The sequence below is a fragment of the Astatotilapia calliptera genome, chromosome 22 (assembly GCF_964374335.1).
Source record: "Astatotilapia calliptera chromosome 22, fAstCal68.1, whole genome shotgun sequence".
Classification (NCBI taxonomy): Eukaryota; Metazoa; Chordata; class Actinopteri; order Cichliformes; family Cichlidae; genus Astatotilapia; species Astatotilapia calliptera.
Genome location: NC_137442.1, coordinates 5,440,700 through 5,462,899, shown reverse-complemented (window position 1 = coordinate 5,462,899; position 22,200 = coordinate 5,440,700). Strand labels below are relative to the sequence as shown.

At 40.2% G+C, this 22,200-nt stretch overlaps 1 pseudogene; it reads right to left on the bottom strand.

Annotated features, from left to right (window-relative positions):
- Window positions 1-2,626: 2,626 nt before the first annotated feature.
- LOC145423727 (major histocompatibility complex class I-related protein 1-like) lies at window positions 2,627-21,098 on the bottom strand (annotated as a pseudogene).
- Window positions 21,099-22,200: the final 1,102 nt, after the last annotated feature.

Below are 22,200 nucleotides of genomic sequence, written 5' to 3'. Positions count from 1 at the left end.
CTTCACTCAATAGTGGAACAATCATGGCTTGCGGACAGAGAGACACTTGAGCCCATTACAGATTTTTGTCTGAGGCAGCCTCGAGCAACAGGGCCGAGCCTCAACTGCCATGCAGGACATCTTTCAGATCAGAGAAGCTGCTGCTAATGGGACTATTGGTGGGACAGCTGATGGTGGTGTGACAGCCACTGAGAGTGAGACGACTGCTGCTCAGGGCTTAGGTACTGATTCTGGTGGTGGTGGTGGTGCTCGTGGGACAGTTGAGATGGGATTGCTGGTTGACTGGCCTGAGAGGATAGCTGTGCCAGACATCAAATTTACTCTGGACGGTCCTATGATGGAGCAAGTGGTAGAACTATTTAATCCACTAAGTGGCCCCAGAGGGAGTCATGGTATTGAATTCATCACTGGCTTAATATACTTTCTGGACTCCACATATCCCTGAAACAGTTCAATTAATGACTGAAAATAATAGCAGAAGTGGAAAGACTTCAAAATATCTAGGTGACTGGATACACACATGGTCTGCATAACCCGATGCCAATACATCCCCACAACCCATAAAAAGTAGTTTAATTAAAACACCTAGAGATTTGAATAAAATAAAATGCTAATTAAACATATATGAACTCATATGACCCTGAGAGCACATGGACGAGCAAAGGTACCTTGTATAGGGGCAGGTGCACGCTTACACGCACGTACATGAACCCGCACGGTGGGGTGGTGAGGTTGGGGGCGGCGATAATAGAGTACTCATATTACTACTCATACTTCTTGATTTCCATCTCCACTTAGTGGGATTTTCTGCTGACATCTGGAAGTATGATTGTAAAGCTGAGAAAATTATCCAAAACATCTAGATAAAAATTTTCAGAATCTTACAGAAAAAAAATCTTACAGAATCTTAAAAGAGGAAAGACAAAGAAACAATGCCAAATTGAAGAGACATATCTAGTTTCCTGTATTCACTTAGTGTACTCAATTACACAGCGCAGCATTAACTGTTTCAAAAATGGAAATGACTTCAAACTAAATAAAATGCAAACCAAAAGAAGTGTTTTTCTAATGGACCATCTGTCACAAGAAACAGATACTAGATATAGATACTAAATGATAATAGGAGTTCACTGAGAATTTCACCATATTGTCCACAGAGGATGTCCGATGTCAGTGTCTCTTACTGCTGGAAAACCCCTTGAAATTGTATTGTGACAACACAACAGTACTGTAGCCGTCGCATTGAAATGTAATTATTATGTGATTGCAATGTTCAAAATTTGGTGTTTAATCTGGATTCATGTTGTGTTGTCGCCACCTACTGGTGGGCCTGAGTGTGGCGCTTTGTGGTGCGCATGCTTTGGGGTGAGGCTCAATTAAGCGCACGTGTCACCACCAGAGACTGAAGGCTCGAGCCAGAAAGAGAATGCTGGCCTGTGTAAAGGGTGGAAATATAGAAGATATGTACTACAATTGCTCATGAATGTTCAGTAGAAAGGCGCACACGGTATGTTGGTGCATTTAGTTTGTGTGTATGTTTTATTTGAGTTGTAATTTTTGTTCTGCTGATGTAATATCCGTGTTTTTCATTGATCATTTCACCATAGTTTTTCACGGTGTTTGCTGGTGAAAAGAAGATTAAAATACTGGCTGAACATCAGTTGGAGCATGGCCCTTTATTCTACTTCGAACATAAAAAACCTTCAGGAGCAGTTACAGTGAAAAACGTGGCCTGTTATGGAGCGAGCAGCCAGAGCCCTGCACGCCATTCTTCCAAGACGGCAGCCCACGTGGAAGAGTAGACTGTGAGTTCTTACATCAGCGAAAGGTTTTAACTGCATAAAGAGATCTAAGAAAAAGCCAAAGAGAATATTGTATGGTGTAGATATTGTACATTTGTTCATTTATTGAAAGTTTATTACTGTGCTGTTTGAGATTTAAGGTAGTGTACTCTGGGTAAGTTTCCTTTTATTGTTCTAAGTTGTTGGTTCAAAACATTGTAATGGAGCAGAGTACACAAGAAACTCATATCCTTGAGCAAATACTTATAGCCTTAGAAGATGAAAAGGCACAGTTAGAAAAGAAATTAGAATCTGAACTTGAAGATGCAGAAAGAGAAGAAGTTGAAGCACGCATAGGAGAAATTCATGGAGACCTTGAAATACACAAAATAGGGCTGCCTCAGCCATCATCTAAACCTGACGCAGAGGTGAGACGGACAGACCGTCAAAGGCAACTAACAGAAAAAATGCGTGAGTTTAAACAGACAGAGATAACAAGCAAAGAAAGAAAGTTTATGTCAACATATTTAAACTTTAAGGCAGAAATTCAGCTCACTAGGTCCAAACTTAAAGAAGAATGTTCTAAAGCAGAATTAGCTGAAATGATCAAGTCAGTAGAAAAATGTGAGTTAGACCTACAGCAAGATTAGGTGGCTTTACGTGCACTGACTACACCATCTCAAGATATGAGAAGAAAGATGGATAGCTGTACTTCAGTTTCTGCTGAGATGATGATACTTCTGAAAAGGCGTTATGCAGATGTTGACAAAGAGTTTGATGCAGGAGCTGTAAAAGAATCACTCCTTCAGTTACTCCAAAGAGAAGGTGCAGAATCAATTTATGGCTCAACTGTGTCTAGAGCTGGAAGAAATAGCCAGCACAGCCATAGTCAGCAAGGAAGTCATGTATCTGCAAGCAAAGCAGAGGCAGCAGCACGACTGGCGTCAAAGCAAGCTGAAATAAACAGAGAAATGGAAATATCTGCCCGGAGAAAGGAGATATTAGCTCAACAAGAGCAATTGAAAATGTTGGAAAATCAAAGATCTTGAGGTCATTCAGGCAGAATACAATGTATATGCTGAAGAGGAATCAAAAATGAATGCTGAAATAAGAAATTGTGAAGTAAGGAGTACTTTGTCTTTCAGCCAGCTTCCTAAACCACTTAGCAGTCCCCCATGCACCCAAGTTCCTCAGAGCACTGCACCTCCTCACTCTGAAGGTAAATTCATCCTGACCTCACAAAGTGTTCACGCCCCTCACTATGATACTCAAGTGGTGCCAAAAGAAAGTGAGCTCTCTCTGGTGCAGGCATTAAAAGAGTCCTTAGTAATGTCTAGACTCCCAGTGCCAGAGGCGTTTACATTTACAGGAGACCCACTTAAATTTGTTGAGTGGAGCACTTGCTTTAAGGCGCTTATCGAGACTGGCTGCACAGATTCAGCCCATAAGCTGTTCTACTTGAAGAAGTACATTGGTGGAGAAGCTCTCTGTGTTTTAGAAGGGACATTTTATCGAAGTGACGAGGAAGCTTACAAACAAGCTTGGGATGCTCTGAACAAACGCTATGGACACCCATTTGTAGTTCAAAGAGCCTTTAGGGGAAAACTAAGTAGTTGGCCAAAGATTGGTCCAAAGGAGTCACTTAAATTGAGAGAGTTTAGTGATTTCCTCATTTCTTGTAAGAATGCTATGCCCCACGTCCAAGGCCTCAAGGTTTTAGATGATTGTGAAGAAAATCAAAAAATATTGCTGAAACTTCCTGACTGGGCCACAACCCGCTGGAATCGTTATGTCACAAAATTACTGGATGAAGAAAAGGCATATCCAGGGTTTGCAGAATTTGCAGACTTTGTGGCTGAAGAGGCGCGTATAGCATGTAATCCAGTTTCTTCTCTGTTTGCCTTAAAAAACACATTTGAAAAACCTGAGAAAGAACAAAAACGTCTGAAGGCCAGTGTCCTGGTGACATCAGCAAATGGGTCTAAAGATGTGAAGAACACAACTACAGTTCAGAGCAACAGAAAATCAAAACCCAACCCTTCCTCAACTCAGAACAAACAGCAACTTGAATGTATCTGCTGCAAGCAAAATCATTTTATCTATAAATGTGCAAAGTTTACAGCAATGCCGCTTGAAGAAAAGAAACAGTTTATTAGGGACAACAATATGTGCTTTGCTTGTCTGCAAGTCGGCCACATTTCCAAAAACTGTCGACAGAGAGCAACATGTAATGTCTGCAGACAAAGCCACCCTTCTCCTCTCCATGAAGATCCTCCACTGGGAGATGAACCTGAACCACCATCAGAAGAGGAGAATGCAGCCACCGTATCGTGCAGTGTGAGAGTGGGCAACAATGATTGCACTTCAATGATCGTTCCAGTGTGGCTTTCTTCATCAGCGAAGAATCAAGAGACATTGGTTTATGCTCTGCTAGACACCCAAAGCAGCAACACATTTATTGACCAAGATATTTGTGAAAAGATACAGGCAAGCAGGGAACCAGTGAAGCTAAAGCTGACAACAATGACTGACAGGGGTTCGATTGTACCTAGTCAAAGAGTGGATGGACTGAGGGTAAGAGGGTACAACTCAGAAAAGTACATTGACTTGCCACCAACTTACACTCAAGAGTACATTCCATTGGAGAAACACACTATTCCAACTCGAGAGACAGCAAAAAAGTGGCCCCATCTACTTAGCATTGCAAATGAAATGCCAGATCTCTTGGACTGTCCTATAGCTCTTCTCATCGGTTACGACTGTGCAAGAGCGCTAAAGCCAAGGGAAGTCATACCAGGAAAGGATTATGATCCCTATGCAATAAAAACAGACTTAGGGTGGAGTATCGTGGGAGCCATTAAGCCATGGAAAAGTTCGATGGGAGCAGCAGGGATCTGTCATCGTGTCACAGTAAAGGAGCTGCCATCTGTCACGCCTGCTTCTGTGATTAAAGCACTTGAAAATGACTTTCTGGACACAAACCATTAAGAAGGGAGTGTATCTCAAGAGGACATTCAGTTTCTAGAGATGCTGAATGAGAACATTCACTACAATGAGGAAGGCCATTTAGAAATGCCTCTGCCTTTTAGAGAACGCCCACAGCTTCCAAATAACAAGCAGCTTGCAATGTTTCGCTTGAAACGTTTAAAAGGAAAAATGGATAAGAACCCAAAGTACAAGGAAGACTACATCAAGTTCATGAATAGTGTCTTTAAAGATTGTGATGCAGAGGAAGCAGATGGCACATCAGGTAGTAACACATGGTACATTCCGCACCATGGCGTGTATCATCCCAGGAAGCCAGAGAAAATTCAAGTTGTTTTCGACTGCTCTGCTAAACACGAAGGCATCTCTTTAAATGTCCACCTACTCACAGGCCCAGACTTGATTAATGCTCTGGCAGGGGTTTTGTGCAGATTTCGAGAGCATCAAATAGCAATTATGTGTGATGTGGAAAAAATGTTTCATCACTTCCATGTCAACCCAGAGGATCGAGACTTCTTAAGGTTTCTGTGGTGGAAGGACGGGAATACAGATACTGAGCCTAAGGAGTATCGCATGCGAGTGCACATTTTTGGAGCGGCATCATCACCGGGATGTGCTAACTATGGCATGAAGTATCTCGCCAGGGAACAAAAAAAGGACTACCCACTGGCAGCCAGATTCATTCACAAAAACTTTTATGTGGATGACGGGCTAATCAGCATTGATTCAGTCAGGGAAGCCAAGCAGCTGGTCAGTGAAGCACAAGAGGTCTGTGCAAAAGGGAAACTGCGCTTGCACAAATTTGCATGCAACAACAAGGAGGTCATGAGCATTATCCCCGAAACAGAACGAGCCAGCAAGACCAAAGATGTAAACCTGAACTACTCTGTAATTCAAATGCAAGGTGTGCTGGGAGTAAAGTGGAACATAGAGGCTGACATGTTCTCATTCAGTGTAGCCCTCAAAGAAAGGCCAGCTACACGCCGAGGAATTCTAGCAACAGTTGCTAGTGTGTATGACCCGTTAGGTTTTCTCTCACCCTACATTTTGACAGGAAAACAAGTACTCCAGGAAATGTGCAAACGCGGAGTGGGATGGGATGATCCTATTCCTCCGGCACTAGAGACCAAATGGAAAGCATGGCTCGGTGACTTGGAGAATCTAAAAAGGATTGAAATACCAAGATGCCTTGTTCCTGAGAACTTCGGCAAGGTCAAAAAAATTGAGCTGCATCATTTTTCGGATGCCAGCAGCAGTGGCTATGGACAATGTTCATACATCAGGATTGTTGCTGATAAGAACGTGCATTGTGCACTGGTCATGGGTAAAGCCAGAGTGGCACCCACAAGAATAATCACTATCCCACGCCTTGAGCTCACTGCAGCTGCAGTTTCTGCAGCTGTAAGTAACTTCCTCAGGTCAGAGCTCGAGCGGAAAATTGACGAGGAGTTTTTCTGGACAGATTCTAAAGTGACGCTTGGATACATAAAAAATGATGCTCGTCGCTTTCATGTCTTTGTGGCAAATCGAGTTCAGAAAATAAGAGACTCTACTGATCCGAAGCAATGGTTTTACATTGAATCTGATCAAAATCCAGCTGATCACGCGTCTAGGGGCCTCAAGGTGGCAGATCTGCTAAGCTCGAATTGGCTCACTGGACCTAAATTCCTATGGGAAAGGGAAATTGTCACAAACCAACATTCCCCTAATCTTCTTGTTGGGGACCCAGAAGTAAAGGTCCTGAAGACAAATGCCCTTGAAGAAAACAGCTTTCTTGAGAGGTTCTCAAGATTTTCCAATTGGGATACAGCTCTTAACGTTGTGGCAAGAATTAAAAGACTTGCAAGGAGAGATAACTCAGGACCCATTAGTGTAAAAGAAAGACAAATGGCTGCTTTTGTACTCCTCCAGGCAGCAGAGGGAAGTCTTTAAAGAAGAGCTCAAATGGTTCAGTCAAAACTCAGCTGGACTACCGAAAACTCATAAAATGTATCAAGTTGATCCTATTTTGGTAGACAACTTGCTTAGGGTTGGAGGAAGGTTGAGAAAGTCCTCAGCATCATTTGCATTGAATCATCCAGTAATCCTTCCAAAGGAAGGCATTGTCACACAACTCGTTCTTGACCACTGTCACAAGAAAACGCAACACCAAGGCCGAGGCCAAACTCTGAACAAACTCAGGGAAAGTGGCTATTGGATCATAGGTGGCAGTAAGGTAGTGGCCAAATACCTTAAAGGGTGTGTCAATTGTAGAAAAGTGCGTGGGCCAGCTGAAGAACAACGCATGGCTGACTTGCCATTTGACAGAGTGGATCCTTCGCCCCCATTCACCTACACTGGAGTCGATGTTTTCGGCCCCTTCTATACGAAACAAGGTCGAAAGGAATGGAAGAGGTATGGCCTATTGTTTACGTGTTTAAGCTCGAGAGCCGCGCACATTGAGATGTTGGAGGATCTCTCCACTGACGCATTTATAAACGCTTTAAGATGCTTCATAGCAATCAGAGGCACAGTCAGACAGATTCGTTCTGACCAAGGGACAAATTTTGTCGGAGCTAAGAACGAGTTCAAGAAGGGTCTGTTGGAATTAGACAAGGAGATGATTTCTACTTATCTAGCTAAAAACCAGTGTGACTTTCAAATGAATGTTCCTGAAGCTAGTCACAGAGGAGGCATTTGGGAACGACAGATCCGCACTGTTAGGAATGTCATGAGTTCTGTCCTAGCTCAAGCCACAGGGAGGTTAGATGACACCTCATTGAGAACTTTCTTCTACGAGGCCATGTCAATTTTGAACCATCGTCCACTCACTACTGACACAATCAACGACCCCAACAGTGCTGAGCCTTTGACGCCTAATCATTTGCTCACAATGAAAGAGTCTGTGCCACTTCCGCCTCCTGGTAGATTTGTAAGAGAAGATTTGTACGCCAGGAAGAGGTGGCGGAGGGTGCAATATTTAACAGAGTTGTTCTGGAGCAGGTGGCGCAAGGAATACCTAACCAGCATTAGTTTAAGACAACGATGGCATACTCCTAAACAAAATGTACAGGTTGAAGATGTAGTGATTTTAAAGGAGGACAATATTCCAAGAAATGAGTGGAAATTGGCAAGGGTGGTTGAAGCCAATGAAGATGATGATAGGTTAGTGCGGAAGGTTAAGATCCAAATAGGGCAAAAGGATGTGGGAAAGAAAGGTGAACGTTTGAAACAAGTCTCATTTCTTGAGAGACCAGTTCAGAAACTAGTGGTACTAGTTAAAGGGTCTAAACTACAGTGAAGTAGTACAAGGGTTAAGAACACAAACATAATATGTGATCTATAAGTTTATTTAAGAAGTGTTTTTTTTTTTTTTTTTGTAACATAAGTTGATGTTTGATTGTCAATTTATTAAAAATTACAGGATTTAATTTTGTTTAACACATGTAAATAGAAATCCTTTGTAATTTTGGTGGCAGTGTAGCCGTCGCATTGAAATGTAATTATTATGTGATTGCAATGTTCAAAATTTGGTGTTTAATCTGGATTCATGTTGTGTTGTCGCCACCTACTGGTGGGCCTGAGTGTGGCGCTTTGTGGTGCGCATGCTTTGGGGTGAGGCTCAATTAAGCGCACGTGTCACCACCAGAGACTGAAGGCTCGAGCCAGAAAGAGAATGCTGGCCTGTGTAAAGGGTGGAAATATAGAAGATATGTACTACAATTGCTCATGAATGTTCAGTAGAAAGGCGCACACGGTATGTTGGTGCATTTAGTTTGTGTGTATGTTTTATTTGAGTTGTAATTTTTGTTCTGCTGATGTAATATCCGTGTTTTTCATTGATCATTTCACCATAGTTTTTCATGGTGTTTGCTGGTGAAAAGAAGATTAAAATACTGGCTGAACATCAGTTGGAGCATGGCCCTTTATTCTACTTCGAACATGAAAAACCTTCAGGAGCAGTTACAAGTACACTACACAACAGCAGTGGTTAATGTTTAAAGAAACTGAAATGCAGCACCCTGACTTTATTTTCATATGTAAGAAAGTGCATTATAATTAACTGGGGATATACATTAATTAACAAAACAGTCTTTTGACTATGTAATTTCTAAAAATTACAAAAAAGCAACAAAAAAAAAATCAAACCCATCTTTAAAAAAAAAAAACAGTTTTTATTTTTACTTCTTTGATTTGCAATGTTGTGTATCCAGAAATGAAACTATAGGTAAGCAAACCACTTTGATCTCAATACACAAATGTGATACAAAATAAATGATAGGATATGAAAAAAGTAACTATAGGATTGATCATTCATTTAAAAGTGGACATGAAACAGTAAATGCATAAAGGGTTATTTACACCATTACTCTAAAAAACGGACTGTGAAGCTGGATGACAATCAACAATACAAAACCTAACACTGGATTTAAGAAATAAATGTTTAAAGATTTTAGAACATGATTTATACCATCTTGTGCCATTACAGAATGTGTGGTAACTAGGTTGGTTAGTTGTTGATAATACTACACTACAACCTGAGTTTGCCTCTTATCTGTATTTAATTTTATTTTATGTAATAACAGTACAGTACTCTGTTTTGGCCTTGATGTAAATATGTAAAAAATGTGTATGTTTCTGTTCTGTGCCTTGTGTACTGTTTGTTTGTATATGTGTCTTTCTTGCTGCTGTTACATCCAAATTTCCCCTTGTGGGACAATTAAAGGATCATTCTAACCTGACACCTAATCTACACCTAACCTGACGAGGAAAAATCAGCGTGTCTGACTCAGGCTTGCTAACCCAGCGATGCAGCCAGGTAAATCACAAAAGTGACCCCTCCCCCCTTAGGCAGCTTTTTAGTTTTACTGTTCTTATATATAGTTATTGATTCTGTCACTAGCTAGCTAACATAAACTAATAGGAGTCTATTAGCAGCTACCAATCAATCCTGTGACATTACAATCTGTACTGGCACAAGATGGTGCTAAAAATGCTCTAAAAACTTGAAATGTTCATTTTTTTTTTTTGTTCTTTTATTTATTATTTTTTAGAGTAGGACCCCATGGTATAAAATTAACCTTTTATATATGTGGTAGTTCATGTCCACTTAAATTTTAAAACAATAAAAAGAAGTTTTTCTAAAAGTCTGAGTCCTGTGTTCCTGTACGTGGTCTCTCAGTCAATGCTGCCATGATGACAGGAGCTGTTGGGTTTAAATATTTAATAATGACTACAAATATTCTTTTAACCTTAGGATGCATGTCAGATCAGAGAACAACAAGGTTATACTTACAAGATGTCAAGCGTCTTTCTGAATTAAAAGAGGAAAAACATCTTTTCAGCTTTTGCAATTTTTAAACACAATAATCACACTTACTCTTATGTAAAGTCAGAATTGATCATGTCTGATACTACGATATTGCAAACAGAATGTAACTGAGCATTGCACTGCTGCTGCTATTTGACAAACTTAAGCTTTCTTTAAGCTTATTTAAATCTCTTACCTTGCTTTTTTTTGTAAACAATGAAACCAATGGCACCAGTGATGAGGACAAGAACACAGACTGCAATAATGATGGGCAACTCTGCACAACAAAATACAAGAAAAAAAGATAATAGTGGCAGATGAAGCAGGTTATAATAGAAGTACATTCATCTCACAATATTTCTAATAACATATTTATTCAATGAACTGGATACATTTTAAACTCTGTGTGAATGTCTTTTGATGTGACAGGAGCAGTGTAAGATAGGGATGGGACGCGTGATACTGATGTTTCAACACTGTGTTGACCCTCTAAAGTGCAGATGTTTCAAAACACTGCTCTGAAGTGTGGTTTAAAACATCCAGGCCATGACACCAAGACTAAATCTGAGGTTTTGATGCACTTCACCCCAGTTTCAACCTACTGCTTTTAAGCAATGCAAGGCTCCAGGATTACCATTCTTTATGGACCATAGTAATTTAGGCTGGGCCTTGTAATAACTGAATTAATCTTTTTGACAATACTGCTTCTATTTGTTACACATGCATGTATAAAAGAAAATATTCTGTCTCTCCATATTATTTTTGCTGTGGATACAACCAGTTAAACTCTGGAATCAAAAGTGTAATTGAATAAATATTATGTCAATTGTTGGGATTAAATAATTTGCAGTGACTCAATAAGGCTATGCTTTTTATTAATAAGTGTTATAAAGTTATATAGTGTAGTATTAAGCGGACACAGCCCTGAAAAATAAAGGCATTAGACCATGTGTCCTTGGGTGATAGAATGTAGGAGACTCTCACACACGTTAGTTTGCAGGAGAGACCTACCCGTGCTTGGCTGCAAAATAGAGATAACGGGGAACTATTTTCTGGTGAGGCAAGGACACAATAACCTATGAGTATGCTGTGCAATGCAACTACTGAATGGCTGGGAAACACTGTTGTTTAGACTGGAGTGGGACGCCCTGCAATAAAACTGTTAGGGGCACACCACCATTTTGAGATCCATGGCAACATGTCATGCAGGACGCATCTCCCTTCTAGAAGTAATAAAGTGTTAAATGGTCTACGGAGCAGTGTTTTGTCTTCCATCGGATGTCTGAGGAATCAAAAGAACTCGGTGAAGTGTTGATATTTATCACAATATATAAACAAATATATAAAGGATATGTAAATATATTCTAATAATTACTGTCATCATATGACAATGTTATGTAAATGAGAGAAAGTGAGAAAGAAAGATTGGTGCGTGAGCTTCATGATTCAGAGGTTCCTCAGTAGAGGATGATTTAAACATGTACAGATGTAGTTCTCCATCATCTAATCATGTTCTCCCCTATCTTGAGCATTGCCAGGATCCGAGGGGAGAGAAGTAAACAGAGATTGGATACAGAACGAGGTAGCAGCTGTGGGAGAGAGCTAAAAAGTATCCTTACAACAGTGTCATAAAAACACTATAAATAAAGCCTGCATGATTTGCAATACTGCGTCTACAGGGTGCTTGCTTTACAAATGGTACAAAAACTCAGGACCACTCGCAATGACAGACCAGAGGCCAGTGTCACCGTAACGTGGACGCGCTGGCCCAAATGGTGGTGAAGCTGCAAGTTGGATAATTAGTCCAACTTCAAGACCAGGCCAAGCACCTGACCAAAGCTTTAGAGAATCTGGTTGCTTGCTCTGGCGGCTCTAATAACCTGTTGAGTCAGTGTATAGTGATGCATTAAAACCTATAGGCATGTTTAGTGTCTGTGCTGTGGTCAGTGATGACCCAATGTCATCTGGCACTGACACTGGAGAGGAGGAGTCGGCAATGAGGTCCCGCAGGCTCCAGTAAATCATGGGAGATTTCCCACTAGTGCAGACTCGCAATGAAAGTTTATCGTCTTGATGCATTCTCAATCATCCAGGAAAGTAAATCTCCAAAAGTTGATTCTGTTCATCTGGATGTAGCGTTTTGTGGGAGAAACGTTTTGTCACTCATCCAAGTGACTTCTTCAGTCTCAGACTGAAGAAGTCTGAAGAAGTCACTTGGATGAGTGACGAAACATTTCTCCCAAAAAACGCTACGTCCAGATGAACAGAATCATCTTTTGGAGAATGAAAGTTTATGTTCGCCTTTTGACCAAGTGATACAAATTGATGGTCAAATGGGTGCCCTGAGATGGCGCTGACCTGGCTGCATTTTGTATTGATTAAAGAGACAGACAGAGGGTTATGGGCCGTTTTGTCCGAGCAGTTAAGGGCGTGAAATACTATTCAGTACTTTTCCTTGTGTTATTTCTCATTATTACCCATAGCTTAATTTATAGATATCAATGGTTTGATTTCTTTGCATGTGTGGATTAGGTGGGTTGTTAATCCTCACCAAGATCTGGTGAGAATTTCATGTCAATAGCACCTTAAGAAATATATTTACTTCTAAAACCGGTGATATGTTCAATACTTATTTCACCTGCTGTGTTTTTTATCTATATATCAATAGGTTGATAAATCGATAGATAGATAAATTGCTACAATAGCAGGAGTAGCAAAAACTCCAGTTTGGTGTATCCTGAGAAAGTCACTTGATCTTAACCCAACTGAGCACACATTCTACAGACAAACTTAGGACAGAAAGGCCCACAAACAAACAGCAACTGAAAGCCGCTGAAGTGTGACCTGGCAGAGCATTAAAAAGGACATCTGTTGATATCCATGAGTTCAAGACTTCAGGCTGTCTTTACCAAAAAATGGTTTTCAACCAGGTATTGTAAATAAACAATTCATTTTCATTTATTTAATTTGTGCAAGAAATGAAGGGATTTTGTTAAGAAATGCATATATGGTTCTTCACATTTTGAACCCACTGAATAAATTCTGTTAGTCTGTACTTCAACTGCATCTGAGTAGTTCAATTTAAAATTCATTCTGGTAATGTACAGAACCAAAATTAGAAAAAAGTTGCCTTTGTCCAAATATTTATGGAACTAACTGTATATCTATATGTCTCCACAGTATCATCAAGCAAAACATCATATTTGTTTCTCTCACCTATGTGAACGTTTTTCACCCAGTTCGTTCTGATTATTGTTTTATCCAGTTTGGTGACAATGTCCTCAACACCAGAGAGCTGAAACACACAGTCGTATCTACCCCAGTCTCCAGGTTTGACTGATGAAACAATCAGATCAACACTCATCTGGAAAGTCTCATCATCATTGTGGAGGATCTCACCAGGACCCACACCTTCATGGATCTCCTCTCCATCTTTCTTCCAGAACACTGTTGCTCTGCCAGGGTAGAAACCTGTAGCATGGCAGGTGACTGGAGAGGAGGGAGTCTTCTGCAGGAGAGACACTAAGGGAAGAACTGGAGAAAAGGCAGGTGGAAATCAGAGGGAGTGAGAGTGGATGCAAAGAGAAGCAGTGTACATGTTTAAAAAGTAATAGCAGAAAAACATATTTAAACATTTTTTCGAAATAAGGCAAAAATATGTGTATTTTAACACAGAGTGAGCCCTTTAAGCCAAAGACTCACTAGCTTTCTAGCAGCTGCATAAGGCTGTATTATACTGTACTTAAAGCTAAATGTAACCCTAACCTGACTGATATATGATATATAAGGTATATATGGTATATGCCAATGCTAACCTACGCATGGCCATGCTGCACAAAACAATTTGCAGCAGAACTCGTACCCTGTGTGTGGCTGTGTTAGTGTTTTGGACTCCCCCCATCCCCATCCCCAGAGTTAAAAACAAACAAACACACACAAAAAAACCCACAAATAAAAATGGACTATCTGGGTAGTGACCAGCCTTTGTATGAAATTTAACCATTTAAGTCCAAAGAGTCATGCTAACAGATTTCTTTCTTTGTCACAGCAGCTTTTTCTTAATTATTTCTTAATCCCGTTGAAAATCTACATAATCTACATGATTTTCTTAATCATGTAGAAAAACAGTTAAATATTTAACTACTTTACACTGACAGAAAGGGGAGTTTCACTGGTTCAGCACACTTAAGATCAGTGTGGGCTGTATGTGGCCCCTGATGTAAAATGAGTTCAGCACTCCTGGTTTATAGCAATAACCTCCTTACTGCATTTGGGTTTGTCAGATCATGTGTCACAAGTATACAGACACGCTTCATATCCAGACCACTTTCCTAAAAAAAAAAAGCTGAAATCTTCTCAAACATTATTTCGCCAGTGTCCCTCTAACGGTAGTAAGTGCATTACTGTGCATTATCAGTTCTGTCTGTGAACCCATCTCCTGCTATAGACATTACATCAGTTTTCTTCGGGTCATCTAACAGCATTTCAAACTAGTCTGACGCCAGAACTTCAACTCTACGAATATTTAAACTGTCTGACATGGGTACGTTTTTAATAGCAGATGTCACACTCACTTTAATTGTTTTCGTCATTTATCACCGCATCCACCACGGCCAGCATGCACAAATTAAATAAATGAAAATTACACTGTTTCAGAATCTGTGAAAGGCCTTTTATTCTTCGCCAGGATCCAGCAAACACGAAGGGAAGCTGCTGCAGCTCTCTCTTGGGCTGTACAGGACCCTCACCATGGTAGTACTACCTTGGCCTCCAGTAACGCTGTGAGGAACCTTGGAGTCATTTTTGACCAGGACATGTCCTTCAACGCACATATTAAACAAATATGTAAGACTGCGTTCTTCCATTTGCGCAACATCTCTAAAATTAGAAATATCCTGTCTCAGAGTGACGCTGAAAAACTAGTTCATGCATTTATTACTTCCAGGCTGGACTACTGTAATTCATTATTATCAGGATGTCCAAAAAACTCACTGAAAAGCCTTCAGCTAATCCAAAATGCTGACAGGGACTAGAAAGAGAGAGCAGATTTCTCCTGTTTTGGCTTCCCTTCATTGGCTTCCTGTTAAATCCAGAATTGAATTCAAAATCCTGCTCCTCACATACAAGGTCTTAAATAATCAGGCCCCATTCATCTTAATGACCTTGTAGTATCATATCACCCTATTAGAGCACTTCGCTCTCACACTGCAGGCCTACTTGTTGTTCCTAGAGTATTTAAAAGTAGAATGGGAGGCAGAGCCTTCAGTTTTCAGGCCCCTCTTCTGTGGAACCAGCTTCCAGTTTGGATTCGGGAGACAGACACTATCTCTACTTTTAAGATTAGGCTTAAAACTTTCCTTTTTGCTAAAGCATATAGTTAGGGCTGGAGCAGGTGACCCTGAATCCTCCCTTAGTTATGCTGCAATAGACGTAGGCTGCCGGGGGATTCCCATGATGCATTGAGTTTTTCCTTTCCAGTCACCTTTCTCACTCATTATGTATTAACAAACCTCTCTGCATTGAATCATATCTGTTATTAACCTCTGTCTCTCTTCCACAGCATGTCTTTTATCCTGTCTTCCTTCTCTCACCCCAACCGGTCGCAGCAGATGGCCGCCCCTCCCTGAGCCTGGTTCTGCCGGAGGTTTCTTCCTGTTAAAAGGGAGTTTTTCCTTCCCACTGTCGCCAAAGTGCTTGCTCATAGGGGGTCATATGATTGTTGGGTTTTTCTCTGTATCTATGAAGCGCCTTGAGGTGACTTTTGTTGTGATTTGGCGCTATATAAATAAAATTGAATTGAATTGAATTGAATAGTACAACTCCGGTTGTAAGATGCAATTAAACTCGCAATTAAACTACTTTTGCAGCCCTCTCCTGAGATTGCTCTGGAAAGTTTGTGTAGGAATCTGGTGTTTGTCATTGTGGTGCCTCTAAGTACTGCAACACACTCACTGCAAATTAAACACATAAGTTTGGCATTTGGATTTGTCGGTAAAATGAATAAGCACTTGTCAGTCCAGGCAGAGTTAAACTGATGGTTTTCATTGTCATTTTTACGCGTTAGGATTGAGAAAGACATGCTGTTGTCGCATCCTACATTACGATGATATTTTAATATGTTCACATCACGGTGCTTTGTGGGTTAAATATTGCTAGGCTACTAGGAGTGTTGCATTCACAGTCTACACTACACTGTAGGAATTTCAATTTTCAATTTTTTAAAATTTATTTAATTGTTTTTTGCGTCTTCTCTGCATATCTGCCAGGACCACAGGCAGGGCCACTCGCAGGTTGGTTCTGGGCCGCATGTGGCCCGTGGCCCACCATTTGAATAGGCTTGAGGACAAACCATAAAATAAAAAGTACTAGATCAGCTCATGTTTTACCTTTTCTCTGGAGAAAGCTCTTTCCAAAAGACCAATATATCTTCAGTTGTTCTGGACAAGTCTTGGTAAGGATATCTTCAGTAAATTGGATTAAAGGTTTGTCATTATTCCATATATGTTGAAAAGGGGCAGCCTCTGGTTTTAGTGCAATCCATGTCAGTGTCTTCATATCAAATGCAACAAAGCCTTCTCCGTCATAACTGTACTGTACCATACCAGTCACCTCTCCAGTGTTTTCATCCCATTCACAGCCACCTGTCCTTTGCAAAGTGTGAGCTGAAAATATAGTGAAAGAACAGGACTCAGGTAAATGACCTATGATTTATAATGATCTCAGATGAGGTAAATGAAAAATACTGTACCTCCACTTTGGCTGAAGTATTGCATCAAATTCTGAATCACGGTTGTAAAAAAGACCGGCTGGTCCTCAAAACACAGATGAATGTATGATTGCTTCTGCTCAGTGCTGTTTTCAAATACTTCTTTTATCCATTCCTGCCTTGGTTCTAATATGTAATTGCTGCTGTCACAGTAAAGCATGCCAACCCCATCAACTGCTAAAACACCAACAAACTCTGAAAAGTTTTGGAGACCAGAAGATCCAGTGACAAAATCCATCAGTGAGTGTGTCACTGTAGAAAAAAACCCCAATAATAATGACGATGTTAGTATATAATCAAAGATTATGACATTATGACAAATATGAAGTGTAATCAGGTCATTAGAATCACAGCCCCTCCTCTCTGGAGAACTAATGTATAATAGAAAGCTGTATTATTTGGTAGCTTTAGTTTTCAGATTTTACCACAAGTGTGCTTCTGTGCTGCAGAAAGAAGATAAAGAGGTAATGTCATGACACAAATCAGTGATGCAGATTTAAAACACACTTTCATAGAAATTTAGCAAAAGGTCAAACTGTTCTGATTATGTGGTAATGATGCTGTGATTTACAAAGACTCTGCTTATTTTTATTTGTTCTCTAAACAGCATCATAAACGTTAGCTAATGTAGCCTAAATCGCTACATTAGCTAATTTTCTTCTTCTGATTTGTGCTTTCTTATTTTAGTTTTTAAAAATGTATTTTCCTATTCTGGCTGAATTGGGCTTCAGTCTTTGTTTACAGCTCCAGATCCAGGTGACAGGAAGTCAAAAAGATGTTACCTGTCTATGTGTTATATTGCTTTAAACTGATATGAATAAGCTTATTCTTTGTAAAAATTAACTTTTGGATGACAGCACAAAGACTGACAGAAGAGGATAGAGAGGGAGAGAAAGGGAAAGAGCAAGATGAAGACAATAACAAGAGAGAGCAAAAAGTAACAGGTAAGAGTGGACATGCATATTATGAAGAGAGTGTAGCTTCTGTTTTGCCCATAGTCACTGATGATGATTTCACATAACTAAGCATTTTGTTATTGTGACATCAAATTTGGATCCCCAATCTGCTCTTATAATAATTATCATCAGATTATAGCCTATTATTTGTTGTCTTTTAATTTTACTGTGTGGTTGTATCTGATTGTGAGAAGGCGAGGAGAACAGAGAAATTGTACAAGAACAGGAAGAACAAGGTGAGTAAATGGGAAGATAATAATAGCTGAAAAAACAAAAATATTTTTTCACCAAATAATTCAAAAATAATTTCTTAAGTATATTTTACTGGCACAGCCTTTCTTTGTGGAGTTGGTATTTTCTCTGGGTGTCTGGGTGGGTTTTCTGGCTTCCTCCCTCAGTCTAAACACATGTAGTTAGAGGGTGAGGTCAACTGGTGATTCTAAATTGCTTATAATATAATTATCTGTGTATAGTGTGTTAGTCCTGTGAACTTTTAGTAACCTGTCCAGGGTGTATCCCACCTCTTGTCCTACTGCAGCTGGGATAGGCCCCCCATGAAACTTGATAAGGATAAACAGAAAAGAATGAATGAATGGATGGATGGATGGATGGATGGATGGATGGATGTGTGCTTTCCAGTGTCACACTTAAAAATGTCAAACGACTGTCACGGTTCCGTGTAATTGGACCAAGCATTTTTGAGTTTGTGTTTTTGTGATTTCTTTGTGTTGAAATGATTTTGTTTTCTATTACGTGGGATTGAGTTTAGTCATTTCCCCGTTACTGAGTTACCGGTAAATTCTGGTTTATGTTTTGTGGCACACGAATGATGGACGCAACCACATAGTTCATACGTTTATACTTTTATTTTGGTTGCCGTTCTTACAAAACACAGCGGCAGCTTTTCAGCTGCGTCCTACACACAAAACCACAACCTCAGGTCCCGGCACGCCTTATACAGGGGAGGCGTGATGACCTGATGTAGCTCCAGTGTGTCAGCCTCCCCTGCAGCCACGCCGCAAACCATGCCTTGCCACATTGCCCCATCGCACGACCTAGGCCGGGGAGCCGTCCGGCCTAGTCTACTCTCCCACCCCCATGAATGGCAAAGGAAATCGACCATGACCAACGTCGTCTCCGGCCCGTGGACTAGCGCCAGGGATGGGTTGGATCCGGCGGCCGACCATGTGTCCAACGGCGGCAATGGCGAGGCGGGTCCAGTTGCTGGCCGCTGTTCAGCGGTGGCGATGGAGCTGGACCAGGGCCCGCCCACGTGAAAAGTGGCGGTGGCGCAGCAGACAAGGATGTGAGCCGAGGCTCACACGAGGCTTGGTAGGTGGTGTAGAGATTAGAATATTATTTTACTGTTACTATTCATAACCATTATTATTACTGTTGCATCATTTATGATTTATCATTATCATTTCATTAGAGCATTTATTGAAACTGTTGATGTTACATTAAAAGTCTGTATTTCAGCTGTGAGCATAATTACATAATAATCTTTCATTGCAGGTGCAACTGTAATCATGTTATACACATTGCATTTTTGTGCTAATTAAAGAGTTGAAGCTCGGTCAAGTTAATTAATGGTTTGAAGCTACGGCCAACGCGATGTTCGACCGATCAATTGATCAAAGTACAGCTATTGAAAGGATTGCATACATGCTTACAGTACAATTCACAGAATAAAGGCCTCTGTGCCCTCAGCAGCCTGCTGCATTGAAGTTTGCCTGGTAACAGATGACTCAAACGGAGTCAGGAAGTATACTTCTGAAATGTCTTTGTTTGTCGAGTAAGGTCATGCACTGAGGTTGGACACAGACACATAGTCTGCCTGAATACACATGTACAGTATTTAGAAACTGCTCAAAACTGCAAAAGTTGTTTACCTGCATACGTGACAGTTTAGTTCTACTAATAAGTGAAGTGCAGTAAGTGAAATAACAGGAAGCATCTAGCGGTGGCGGAGGAACAGAGGAAGGAACTGTTCTTTTTTAGAATATGTCCTGTAGAATTACTGGAATTGATGCATGTTTTTTATCTGCTTTAACGCATAATACTCGTCATCATATGTTATATATATGACACCCCATTTATTGTTCTGGGAAGATCGATGCTGTTTGAGTGATCGTGCTCGGCTTCCCACATATATGTTTTAATAAAATCATTGTTTTGATGCACAATGGACCTCCAGTCGTTTGTCTCTTCCCTCAAATACGAAATCAGGACGGTGGCCAGCACACAGGACCAGACGATGAAGGACCGGACAGCGCGCTGACCTCCAGCTCAGGCAAAGCAGGTCCCTCCGGCATGCGGACCTCTGGCTCGGCGTGGGGGTCACCTCACCTCCATGGGCTGGCCCAGTCGTGGTTCCACGATACCATGATTCTGTGTTTCGTCCCCAATGCGAATAATTTGGACCCCACACAGCTTTCTGATGGCAGTTTATAATTTAATTTGTGCTACACACTGATGCACGGTCATTTTTCTAGCTGTCCTCACTTGCGCGTCTCCCCTTCTGGTCTCCGAAGTGACTATAAATTGTGGGAGGACATAATTTCCACTCCTTCCCTAAAGGATGGTCCAGTTAATCCTTTCCGCAAGGAAGTAATAAAGGAAACAAAGAAGGTCTTTTCCCTCATATCTGGATTCGAATAGCTCTTATTATGGCTGTCAGACAGTACTTCCTGGATACTTCTCCAAGTTAGGAATATTTTAACGTACCCTTTGCGTAAGTTAATATTCTCATTTACAGACAATGGCACAAAAGTGTACAGCAGGAGTTAGTTTGAAATCAGTGTGATGAAACTTGACAGAAGAGAATTTTAATCCTATTTTAGTAAATACATGTAGGAAAAGGACCAGTAAAGAACAAAACTCAGAAATGTCTTTTGGGCAATGTTTAAGTCTGTGATAAATATTAATGATATTTATCACACATTTATCAAATGCACTGTATATCCTGTAAAATACTGCATTATTCATGTCTTTGTGTAGAATGCTATATTACTGGGTTTTTCAAAAATACTGTAAATGTTTTGAGGAATGCTATTTGATGTGCAAATGTATAAATGATTATGAGTAATTAACATTTATGAAAAACAATGTCAATAACTCAAAAATAATTTAATTTTTATTTATTTATTTTTACTTTTTCCATCTATTTCTGAATGACAAGTTTGTTAAATATTCAGCCTAAATCCATTTAAACATCTTCAAACAATCTAAATCTGATACGAAAACTTGAAATGGCGGCTTGATGTGATCCTACCTGCAGATGCAGTGTGACAGAGGAGAAGTATGATTAGCTTCTTCATGTTTAGAGAGTCTGAGAAGAATGAGGAAAAAACCTCTTTCTGTGACTGCAGAGTTATGTTGTTTAACACTTTGATGGGGGGAGTTTTGTTACTCAGCTGTGGGGGAGTGGTTGAGTGGAGTCAGGTGGCAGTTCCAGAGGAGGCTGGAAATCCCCTTGTTGTTTTTTTTTGTGCTTTCACTGAAGCTTTTCCCTTTACTTTTTTACTAAAGTTTAAAACACACCATATCATGTCATACAGAGTTTCACACCCTGACATCTCACAAATTCCTCGTCAGAAAAATGAATATTATTAAGTTCAGTTCTTTGTATTCTTTTGGTGGCGAAGAAAAACACGGCTCAAAGTGGTCTAACTCAAAAAATGATCTTTATTTTACATTCCCGGAGCTGTTAGGCGCTCTTATGGACCCACAGCTCTGAAACAAATCACCACAATGAATCTGTATGTGTCTTGTTCGGCTACGTCACCCCCCCCCCCCCCAGTTTACTCAGGCCCTCTTTCTTTGTGTCAGATTCCTGGTGCAGCTCTGCACCAAACTTCCACTTTTCTCTACTTCCCCTTTCTAAGGTCAACTTGTCACCCTTAACCTAGTTCTTGTCTCGTCTGGGTCTGGTTTATAAAGGCCGATATTATTAACATACATAAAACAATATAATCAGCAAATAAGCACTAAGAATATATATTTAAATCCCAATAATATTAAAAAAAATAACTGTGTGGCTTGCCTCTACATACCAATTCAGATTTTAAAAAAGGAAAAGCTGTTTGCAAAATTTTGAAATTTTCGCACCACACTGAAATTTGACTTCTCTATTATTGAAAACCTACAATGTAAAAATGTTACACAGTTAATGGAGACATGGCTCCAAAACTGTTTCTTATGATCATCAGTTTGATGTTCGACATTCTGACAAATCAAAAACATAGGTAAGTCTATCAGCAGCTGATTTTTACAAAGGAAGAGAAAACTACAACACTAGAAAAATATCAAGACATTGAAGACAAACATAATGTGACATAGCAGCAGCATGAGTGTGTGTGAAATGAAAACCAGTGAGCAGCAATTTTCAAAGATCTGTTTGAATGTGTGCACATTTGAAAC